Source organism: Equus przewalskii, chromosome 29 (assembly GCF_037783145.1).
Source record: "Equus przewalskii isolate Varuska chromosome 29, EquPr2, whole genome shotgun sequence".
In the NCBI taxonomy this organism is placed as follows: Eukaryota; Metazoa; Chordata; class Mammalia; order Perissodactyla; family Equidae; genus Equus; species Equus przewalskii.
The window spans coordinates 41,689,959-41,700,661 of record NC_091859.1 but is presented as its reverse complement, the minus strand read 5'-3'; the positions used below and the strand labels follow the sequence as shown (position 1 = coordinate 41,700,661).

General features: G+C 45.0%; 1 long non-coding RNA gene across 1 annotated transcript; it reads left to right on the top strand.

Annotated features, from left to right (window-relative positions):
- Positions 1–705: 705 nt before the first annotated feature.
- Positions 706–9,531, top strand: LOC139080273 (uncharacterized). Its single transcript, XR_011534624.1, has 3 exons — positions 706–6,758; positions 7,529–7,701; positions 8,499–9,531. It is a non-coding gene; the product is annotated as an uncharacterized lncRNA (long non-coding RNA).
- Positions 9,532–10,703: the final 1,172 nt, after the last annotated feature.

Genomic DNA, 10,703 nt, shown 5'->3' with positions numbered 1-10,703 from the left:
CAGGGGTGTTAGGATCAAGCGGCTTTATGGGAAGCTCACGTTCCCGGTGGGTGTTATATGGAGCCGTGGGGGCGGGGCAGGAGGAAGGAGGGGAATAAGGAAGGAGATCTTTGGGGCGGTCAGTGCACTCATCCAGGCCAGGAACAGGAACGGGAGGAGGGAGCCGATTCAGGAGCCATGAGAGGGTGGGCAGATGCTTGGTGGCTGAGTGTGCTCGGTGAGAAGGAAGCCGAAGAAGCCAGTGGGAGGCCTGGTAGGACGGGGTCAGGGTGTTGGGGCACGTGGGGCCTTGCTGGCCAGCTGTGATGGCTTGGTTCTCACTGAGTAACTCCGGCAGCTGCTGTAGGTCTGGAGCAGCAGAACATGCTCTGATTTGGGTCTTAAAGGACGCCTCCAGCCCGTGTGTGAGATCAGGGGGAGGGTGGAAGCAGGTAATCATCAGGAGGAGGTTGAAACCGTCCAGCGGTCTCTGGGTCCAGTGGTGGCGGTGGCGGAGGGGCGGAGAGGTCAGTCTGGACACATCCCAAAGGCAGAGCCACGGGGCTGCTGATGGATTGGCCATGGGAAAGAGAAGGGAGTCATGAGGACTCCAGGCTTCGTAGCCTGAGCAATGAGAGGGCTGCGGCTGTCTCTTGGGGGACTCGGGAGATGGACAGGGTTGAGCTGGGGAGTTTGGGGTGTGTGGGGTGCTTGCTGGCCATTGAGGGGAGCTGTCATATGGGCAGATGTCAAGCCTAGAGGGAACCTGAGAGTCACAGTGCACGATAGCGTTCAAGTCAAGGGACATCCTCATACCCATTGGCTTTGGCAGTGGAAGGCACCAGCAGGCATCCTTAGCCACTGCAGCCTCAGAGGGGTGGTCTGGGTGGGAGCTGGAAGGCAGTGGGTGAAGAGGAGGCCAGCATGGTGCAGGGGAGTGGAGTTGGTAGACGGAGTAAAGGTCAACGGCCTGCATCGATCAGCTCAGGCCACCATAACGAACACCACAGACTGAGAGCTTAAACAACAGACATTTACATCGTACGGTCCTAGAGGCTGGAATTCCGAGCTGGGGTGCCAGCATGGTGCGCTTCTGGCGAGAGCCCTCTTCCCGGCTTGCAGATGGCCAGCTTCTTGTTCTGTCCGCACATGCTGGGCCAGGGGAGGGGCAGAGAGCTCCCTGGTGTCTCTTATACAGATGCTACATGTGCATGTCGCTGAACAATAGGTACACGTTCTGAGAAATGCGTCACTAGGTGATTTCGTCATTGTGTGAACGTCACAGAGTGAACTTCACAAACCTCGATGGTACACCCTACTTCGTACCTGGGCTGTATGGGACCAATCTTATGGGACCACCATCGAAGATGCAGCCTATCGTTGACTGAAGTGTCATTACGTGATGCATGACCATATTCCTATCTGGTCAGGGCCCCATCCTTATGACCCCATTTAACCTAAATGACTTCCTTAGAGGTCTCGTCTCTAAAACAGTCACAATGGGGGTTAGGGCTTCAACATATGACTTTGAGGGGCCACAAACATTGCATAAAACCACCTCACATGGCGGGGAGCAGCGCCCCAGGCTTGGAGCTCCCAGTGGGGCAAGAACCAGCCTAACGAGACAGGGTCGTCCTCAGGGTCCCTGGCCTGACAAGATAAGGCCCCTAACCAATCCTCAAGCTGGAGAATCAGATAGAGGCCACCAAAATCCAGAATCTGCAGCCTCGGGACTTTCCCCAGCTCACTCATTGCTCCAGCACCCAGGAGTCCACTGAAGGTGACCCCAGCCCCATTAGCATAGTAAAAATCACGCCCAGGGTGGAGAGCTAGCAGGCCAATGATACACGCGTCCCATGAGGTGGCATGTTGAACAACAGCACAAGTGCAAGGAAAACGCCACCTCTACACGCCATGACAAGGCCCTCCTCCCCAGCCTTTGCCTAATAAAAGCCCCACAGTCCCGCTCCCTAAGGAGCCGGTCACCTGCCCCTTTCCTCTCCACACCGGCTCCCTTGTGCCTCTCCTGTGCACAAGGTGATCAGCTTTTACTTTCTACTCCCATTCGCTGTGTCTCTTGACTTCCATCCCGGGGGACAGCAAGAGCCCAATGTGCCGGTAAAATTTTGTTGACCCAGATGGGACTTTCTTGAGTCCTGGTCAAAGATTAGATGGGCCTGGCGCCAGACTGGCCTGTCTGCCTGAATGTGGACATAAGCAGCCGCAGCCGAACCTTTGTTTCAGACTCCAGCGTTCAGTAAGTCAGGTCGAGGCCTGGGAGCCAACGCCCTCTGACCAACCAACTTTCTTAAAGTCTCTCTTTTCCTTCTCTCTCTCTCTCATCCTCTTTAGGAGGATCTTCTCGCCTCTGGTTTCAGGGGCACCGTAAGCCCCTGGGTCAGTCGTTAGCCTGATAGTCTGGTTTGTCTGGTTTTGGAGCGTCTGCGTTCTGCCTCTGGGAGCTCTCCTCTTCTGGGCCTGATCACCCCAGTGGCCCCAAGTGAGGTGCCCTCTCTTGGGGGTCTGGTTTCTGTTAATCTCTTTGGGCAGCTGGAGTGATTCCAGGTTGGCCCCCGGGTCATTCATTTGACTGACAACCTGGAGCCCTGTTTTGTCTCCTGTCAAGAACCTGTCAGGTATTTTTAGGCACCTACCGAGTCAGTCATGGGGACAGGAGACCTGTAATTGATTCTGTGAGCTGTCCTGCCGGGGTTGCGTGCTCCAGCATGGGAATTGTTGTTTGTGTGGCCTTTCTCTTGACAGCCCTCAGGAAGAGGCCATGAGGGCAAGGCCTGATCACCTCTTTCCTTTCTTTGTCTGTCTCATTTGTCACCTCCTCTGTTGTCACCAAGTCGAGGTTAAGTTCAGGCTGGACCTGAGCAGAACCTGGATCTTCTGTAAAATCGAAACTTGAAAACCTTTTGCCAGGATTTAACTCTCAACCCCAGCACTGGGAGCCCTGGGAGCACTGGGAGCCCTGGCCCCTAGGCTGCTCCAGGCCTTGGCTTCTTGCCTCCCTGGCTTGCCTTGTGCTGGCTCAGGGACAAAGTGCCCGGACTGAGCGGGACTTGACTAAATCTTATAACCATATTGATGCCTGCAGTTGGGCTCTGCATCTTTTCTCCCACCCACTGGTGGTCAGACATCAGCTTTACTGCCATGGGGAACACCCCAAGCATCCCCAGAGAATCACTCCTCGGGTGCACTTTAACTCCTTAAAAACACTTTCAATTTGATAGGTTATGCCCCAGAAACTCCACCTTGGAGAAAACTTGAGCGGTTTCTCTGTGCCTTTGTGATGTAGTTGGACAGGTAGATCAGCCTATAATGTCATTTAAGTTACAGCCCAATTTCTGAGAAATCAAGAGCAATTGCCCTTGAAAGAAAAATCCTTAGGGGCTGGCCTGGTGGTGTAGTGGCTAAGTTTGCACACTCTGCTTTGGCGACCAGGGGTTTGCAAGTTCAGATCCTGGACTTGGACCTACACACTGCTTGTCAAGCCATGCTGTGGCAGCATCCACATAGAAGAACTAGAAGGACTTATGACTAGGATACACAACTATATACTGGGGCTTTGGAGAGAAAAAAAATTCTTTGTAAGACTGGAAATGCAGCTCTAGAGGCAGTCCAGGTTCTACCCATTCCCCTTATCTCAAAGAGCTTGCAAACCCTCTGGGGACTATCTAACCCATCACTAATTCCTAGGACCTGAAAAAAAGAAAGAAAGAAAGAAAAACAGCCATAAGAGCACCCTCACCAAAAATCTAGCATCTTGAGTGTCTTCTCCACAAATATTGGTAAAAAAGTCTTAAAACAAAATTTAGATTCATAGCTAGGGAGCTTTGTATTATTGTACCTGATTCATGGCAGTAATTTTAAAACAATAGGTGTGGAGACTCTGTATATGTGTGTCTATATGTATGTTATATATGTGTGATATTTTACCTCCGGATGGTATAATTTCTAAAGAGCTCTATTCAGTTGGTTTAAAGTAAGCACTTACGTAAAGTATTTCTAAATGTAATAGAAACTAACCCAAATGTCTTTCAAGTTAACATGAAACAAAATTAATCTTTGTAACTGAAAGCTTATTTAAGATTGTTGGTTTGACTAAAATGGACACGTCCTCAGCATTATCAGCATTAGCTATGATGCAGACATGGAGCCTTTATTCTACGTTTATTGGTCAAATAAGCTGATGTCATTTCTATTACAAAACTGGTTAACAAAATAATAGCTTAAAACGATGGCTGATTTTGTCTAATGTCTTATGATGTTTTGTAGGCAATCTAAATAATTATCAGGAATGAGTAAACTAAATAGATGTGAAAAAGATAAACGTGTTGGGTAAATATTTAAAAATAATTATGTATTATGGCATATATATTTAAGATAACTTCCCAAATCTCTCTGGTAATTTGAAACTTTGAAGTTTTTCTAGGTAAAATTAAATGACAAAAAACTCATTGGATATCTGTGTCATTTTCAAATAAGTTAACATCCTGAAACATTATCACTAAACTTGTCTAAGTTTATCTACTTTTGGCTTATTACAAAGAAACTAACATGTTTTGGTCTATTAGCAAACATGTCTTGTATTTTTATTAAAAATTGCACTATGAAGTAACAAGTTTCTAGAAATTATTTAAAAAGTACTTATAAATTTGCCAAGCCACAGAATACTAATGCAAAGGACAGTTCATAATTGCTGTTTTTAGTTTTCACTAAGGTCTGTAAGGGTTAAAAATTCTAATTAGGGGCCAGTCCCCTGGCCGAGTGGCTAAGTTCGCATGCTCCACTTCAGTGGCCCAGAGTTTCCGCGGTTTGGATCCTGGGTGTGGACCTAGTACTGCTCATCAGGCCACACTGAGGCAGTGTCCCACATAGCACAACCAGAAAGACCTACAACTAGAATATACAACTATGTACTGGGGGGCTTTGGGGAGAAGAAGAGGAAGCAGAAGAAGAAAAGATTGACAACAGATGTTAGCTCAGGTGCCAATCTTTATAAAAAACCGAATTAATCTAAATAAATAAATTTTAACAGAAGAAGTGAACTGGGGGGCTGGCCCCATGGCCAAGTGGTTGGGTTCATGTGCTCTGCTTTGGCGGCCCAGGGTTTCACCGGTTCAGATCCTGGCCATGGACATGACACTGCTCATCAGGCCATGCTGAGGTGGCGTCCCACATGCCACAACTAGAAGGATCCACAACTAAAATATGCAACTATGTACTGGGGGGATTTGGGGAGAAAAATCAGGGAAAAAAAGAAGATTGGCAACAGTTGCTAGCTCAGGTGCCAATCTTTAAAAAAAAAAAAAGAAGTGAACTGGTACAAAATTAGAATTTGGTTTTCTCTCTCTTAAAAGGGATAATTTTCTTAAACTCTTAGACTGCTCTTGATAAAGAGGCTATAAAAGGCTTTTCTTTTTTTTTTTTTTGAGTAAGTCTACCTAGAAGACAGAAAATCTATGTTTTGTTAAAATAATTTCCTTCATTCAAAAAGACTGAGGTCTCTCTATTAAGGTTTTTTGTTTGTTTGTTTGTTTGTTTTTACTATTTTAACTCTGTTTTCCCTTGACTGTTTCTGTTGTTACTTTGATTGAGTGGATAACTGAGCATCTTTTCACAGTGAGCATTGTTTCCTATTTGACCAAGTGTTTTAAAACCTTTTGATATTTTTGACATGCTTCCCTCTCAAAAAAAAATTCAAATCCTGAATGAAGTCTTTCTTTTGACCTGCAAGAAGGAAAAAAAAATTTTTTTCTTTGAGAATTTTCCGAGGGCCCCTGGGACTTCTCAAAGAAATTTATTTTCTCTTCTTATAAATAAGGAGATACTAGTTAGGCTTATTTGGTATGTTAAATTACATGGGGAGCATTGTCAAATAAGTGATGATAAGTCTTCTTAGGTGATATTATGTAGATAAATGTTATTGATATAAATGTTTAAAATATTATATAACATTCCTAAAATTCTGATCTGTCCTAGTTGTCAGCCATAATTATAGTTATTATCTTGAAGTGTTGTATGTCACAGAAATAGCCAGGTTTCTTTGTCAATTGCCCTTTTGAGTCTTTTGTCATTTTCAGATATTTGCTGTTTTACTCTGATGATTTTGCAAACATGTTTCATCTTCAGAGAGATTCATGGAAAGGATCCAGACACTTACTCTAGAACACAAGTTTCTGATAAATTTTCAGATCATAAAACTGAACTGGGTAAGAAATTACAGAACTCTAACAGAGAAACTGATGGCTTCATGAAACAGCTAACAGAAGATTAAGATCAAGAATCAATTATACAGGACTGAATGAACTGATGAGGATGATTGTAATTTACATGACTTTTCATTTGAGATATTTTTTGATGTTTTGTTTCCAGATTTAAGGAAATCTTTTTCTCTTTTCTCCCGTGCTAACTATGACTTATAGCAATTTGGTAAATTATACCTTTGTAAGCAGATTAAAACATTTATCTTTTTCTCCCTACCTGATCCCTCCAGAATTTGGAAACTTTTGGTGAGTGAGTATTGTTTTATGGGAATATAGTTATTTGCATAAGTTCAATAAGAATCTGTTCTCCTTATAACAGGACACAATTGGAAACATTGGTTATAATACCATTCCAATTGACTGGAATGTCATATTTGAGAGAAACATGCAGACTCAGATATGACAAGACAGGTTTTGAGGAATAAAGATTGACTTTCTGGAATAAAGCCACTTGGAAATATTGGCCTGGTACCTTGTTTACAGAGTTCCCAGCAACCTTGCCTGGTGAGTAAAGAAAGTCACTCCTCTGGCAAGTGCCGGAGGCTCAAGGGTCTGTGGGTATTGCAGGTGGAGTCTGACAAGTCCTTGGCTTTTCTTGCCCTGGCCTTGAGAGGCCTTTAAAGTTCCATCTGAGATTCCTTATAAAAAGCTCCAGCAAAGCAGATTTGAAAGAATCTATATAATCAATTGCTATTCTTACTGTACTTATATAAATAATTGGACAAAGTTCTATTGAAACTAGACTTATTTTGCAAACCAATGAGTCTTAATTGCCTATCTTTGGTAAAAATGAGGGTGATTTTAGAGAGAAGAATTATGTTTCAAAAGAAACTATAGCACACATTCATAGATATTAGATTCTAGTTCTGATAATTATTTTGAGGTTTTTGTTTTCTATCTGTAAACTGGACCAGATCCTGAATTCTTCGAGTCTCCTGAAATATCTGACTACAAGTCTCCAAACTAATGTTTTCAATTTTTTCCCATCATTTTCATTTGGAATCTTTAAGAACTGAACCTGCCCTTTTTCTAAAGCCCTGCAAACTGAAGCTGGACAAGTTGATATAAACGTAAGAGAGATTCATGTCTGTTGCTGTATAAGCCACTCAAAAATATACCTGAACAGCTGGTGACATCATCAGAGACATTTCAATCTACAAAAGATGCTTCAACTATGACATCTAGAAATCTTATAGGCTGGCTGCTCCCTGAGTTCAGAAACTGGTTTATAATTTGCTCTGACCATTAACCTTGTTTTCTTTTTGTTTCACTAGAAATGATTTATGTTAATAACTCAGGGGAGGTTGAGACCAATATCTCAGAAATCTATGAACAAGCATCCTGGCTTCACTGATATAAACAAGGAACAGACCCCAGTCGGGCATGGTCACTGATCAAGGGTGCACTGTCATCCCTCATCTGGTTCCTTCCCTTCTGGGGACCCCTGGTAACTATCCTACTCTTATTAATTTTTGGTCCCTGTCTTTTTAAACTTTTGTCAAGTTTGTATCCCCTAGGTCCCAACAACTCCATGTTAAAATGATGGTCATACAAGGATTCCAGCCACTTCCAAGTGCTGACCCACCTGGTCCTCATTCTCATTCCTACTGGGCCCTGCAACAAGCTGAAAAAGATTTTACTCCTCCTGGATATAGGGCTCCCTTCTCAACACCCCCTGTCAGCAGGAAGTAGCTTCAGAAGAAGAGACCTTCACCCATGGTCCTTAAGATTAAGGAGGATAAAACCTCTCAGTGGGAATGAGACAGGAACCAGCCTAATGAGACAGAACCATCGTCAAGGCCCCTGGCCTAACAAGATAAGACCCCTAACCAATCAGGAAGCTAGGAGAATCAGATAGAGGCCATAAAGATCCACATTCCCAAGTTTGGGGACTTTCCTGAGCTTATTATTGCACCCTAGCACCCAGGAGTCCCCTGAAGGTGACCCTAGCCCCATTAGCATAGTAAAAATCAGACACCCAGGGGTGCAGAGCTAGCATGCTAATGATACATGTTGTCACATGAGGTGGCATGCTACGTGACAGTGCAGGCACCTCTACATGCCGTGACAAGGCCCTCCTCCCCAGCCTTCACCTAATAAAAGCCCCACAGTCCCACTCCCTAACGAGCCGGTCACCTGCCCCTTTCCTTTCTGTTCCAGCTCCCCTGTGCCTCCTCTGTGCACAAGCTAATCAACTTTTACTCTTCCACTCCTGTTTGTTGTTGCTCTTGATTTCTATCCCAGGGGACAGCAAGAACCCAATGTGCTGGTAACACCTGCCTCCATCTTCCAGCCTAAAGGAACAACCCCCACTTGTGGAGCACAGAGCACCCCGAAGACTCGCCTGCCCCTCCCCTTCTAACTGGCCTCCTCCCCACGCCACCTGCCTATTTATCAGGCCCAACCCAGAGACTTGCCCTCTGGGAAATTTTTCTTTTTAAAAACCGTATTGACACCAAACTCATCGAATTTTGTAGGTTAAATATGTGCAGTTTTCTGGTATATCAATTGTACCTCAACAAAGCTGTTAAAAAACTCCTTTTGCCCTGTGGCTTTATAAATTTTTTAGTAATTACCCTATTGAGGTATAATTTATGTATAATAAGCTACATCCATTTAAATGCTACAGTTTGATGTGTTTTGACAAATGTTTGCTCTTGTGAAACTGCCACTGCAGCAGAGATATGGAACATTTTCATCACCCCAAATGTCCTGGCCCCTCCCTGCCTCTCCTATCTGTCCCCACTGCTCCAGGCTTCTTCCTGCCGCCAGACCTTCCTTTGCATTTTGCAGAGTTGCATGCAAACAGACTCATAGGGCATAAACTCTTCCGTGTCTGGCTTCTTTCACTCAGAATACTGACTTTGTGATTCATTCACGTTTTGTGTATATCAGTAATTTATTTTAATTTTGGAGTGTTATTCCAGTGTATTGACACTATCTTTTTATTATCCATTTGCCTGTCGATGGACATTTGGGCTTTCGGTTTGGGGCAATCATGAATAAATCTACTGTAAACATTCACGTGCAAGGCTTTGTACGGACAAATGCTTCCGTTTCTCTCGGGTTAGTGCCTAGACGTGAAATTCCTGACACTCCTGGGTTGTAGGGTGTGTGCGTATTTAAGTTTCTAAGATACTGCCCAACAGTATTCCTCTGTGGTTGGACCGTTCTGCGCTCTCCCCAGCGATGGGGACTCACTCCCAATGTGGGAGTAGATTCAGTTCTGCTATGTTCGCTCCTATTCTTGGTCCTGGGCTTTACGTTTAAATAAACATTTTAGCTACTCTATTGTGTGTAGAGATCTCTCTTCACGGTTTAAATTTGCATTTCACTGATGACTAATGACGTTGAGCATCTTTTCATGTGCCCATTCATGAGTTCTCTTGTGAAGCTGTGAGTGTCTTCCCATTCCTGTTATCTGGAGACACGACTTCCTGAAATCCCTGTGACAGGGGTACAAAAAAATGGTCTTCTTGGTTTGTTATTTATATGTGAACCTTATCCGTCACCAGATTAGACATTTCTCCGAGGTAGAAACAGGTTCTTTCTCACCTGTGCGCACCCTGCTCTGCCCAGCACAGCGGGCTTGGTGGGAATTCAGTGAAATGGTTTTAACTCCGTGGGAAGACTCCAACTCGCAGAGGACAACTTGACGTTGTGGTTTGCAGGAGAGACACGGGGTCCCCAGTGAGCAGCTAGGGGCTTGAGGCCCAGCTCTCTCCCTACTTGCCATATGACCCCGGACAAGCCAGTTTCTTCTTCTAGCCTCAGTTTCTTCATCACTAAAACGTGGTGTGTGTGTGTGTGTGTGTGTGTGTGTGTGTGTGAAATTCCTCCCCATCTGTGCCTTGGGGTTGTTGTGAAGATCAAATATGATGATTCGTGTGAAAATACTTTATAGGATTGCTAAAATATCAGGGATAATTATTATGGAGCATGAAGATATTTCTGTCCTTCTGTCCATCACAAGCATCAGCCCCTCTTCCTGGCCTTGGGGACAAGCAGAATTTCCCCCCTTTCCAGAAGACAGTGGACATCTGTAGGTCAAGGTGGATCTGGTCCCAGAAGGAGTGGGATTTGCAGAGTCTGTTCTGGGGCAGGAGCCACTGACAGCCTTCTGTTCCCTCCCTCCTCCCTCTCGCTTCCCTCCCTCCTCCCTTCCTCTTCCCTCCCTTCTTCCTCCCTCTTCCCTCCCTCTTCCCTTCCTCTTCCCTCTCTCCAGGCAACTTTATCTTCTTTCTCACCCCATCATCAAAATCTGGTCCTGAAACACCACCTTCTTTGCTCTGGACTCTCCCGAGTCAATGTGCCAGCGCCTGATGGTGGGGTGAAAAATTTCAGCATCTGATGCAAACAGTCAAGCTCCAGCCACCCGTAGTCTGCGTTAGGAGGTGCTCGGCAAGGCCTGGGTGAGCACTTAGTGACAAACGATTCATCCCACCTGGG